The 462-nt window shown below is 39.0% G+C and overlaps 1 non-coding gene across 1 annotated transcript; it reads right to left on the bottom strand.

Annotated features, from left to right (window-relative positions):
• Positions 1-266: 266 nt before the first annotated feature.
• On the bottom strand, positions 267-462 carry LOC120389485. The gene has a single exon (XR_005590959.1). It is a non-coding gene; the product is annotated as a U2 spliceosomal RNA (small nuclear RNA).

Genomic DNA, 462 nt, shown 5'->3' with positions numbered 1-462 from the left:
CCCAACACACCCAGAATAAGGAAAACAAATGTACCTCAAACAGTTGAAAAAACTCACAGCAGAAAGAAGGAGTCCAGCTTCTTAAATAACTCTCTAGCAAGACAAAGAAGAACCTCTCACATCTATAGACTCACAAAACACTTCCAAGAAACTGTAAAGAAAGAAAAACACCCAGATTTTTCTGCTACTTCAAAAAACATTTGCTTTAAAGAAAGTATCACAGTTCAACTCTTTTCTGCTTTTCCAACCAGAAGGTTCTCCTCTAAAGGAGATACACCGATCCTGGAAGCACTGCAATACCAGATCAATGCATAGGGCAGACAAAGCAAGCTTCTGTTCTAACCCCCCCTGCTTCAAAAATCAAGTTAATATACAGTCCTCACATCAAGGATGTATCAGAGATTAAACTGATAAGAACAGACACAACACTTTGATCTGAGCTCCAAGGAGCCCAAAAACAAT

Source organism: Mauremys reevesii, linkage group 23 (genome assembly GCF_016161935.1).
Source record: "Mauremys reevesii isolate NIE-2019 linkage group 23, ASM1616193v1, whole genome shotgun sequence".
Classification (NCBI taxonomy): Eukaryota; Metazoa; Chordata; order Testudines; family Geoemydidae; genus Mauremys; species Mauremys reevesii.
This window is presented reverse-complemented; position numbering and strand designations above follow the sequence as displayed.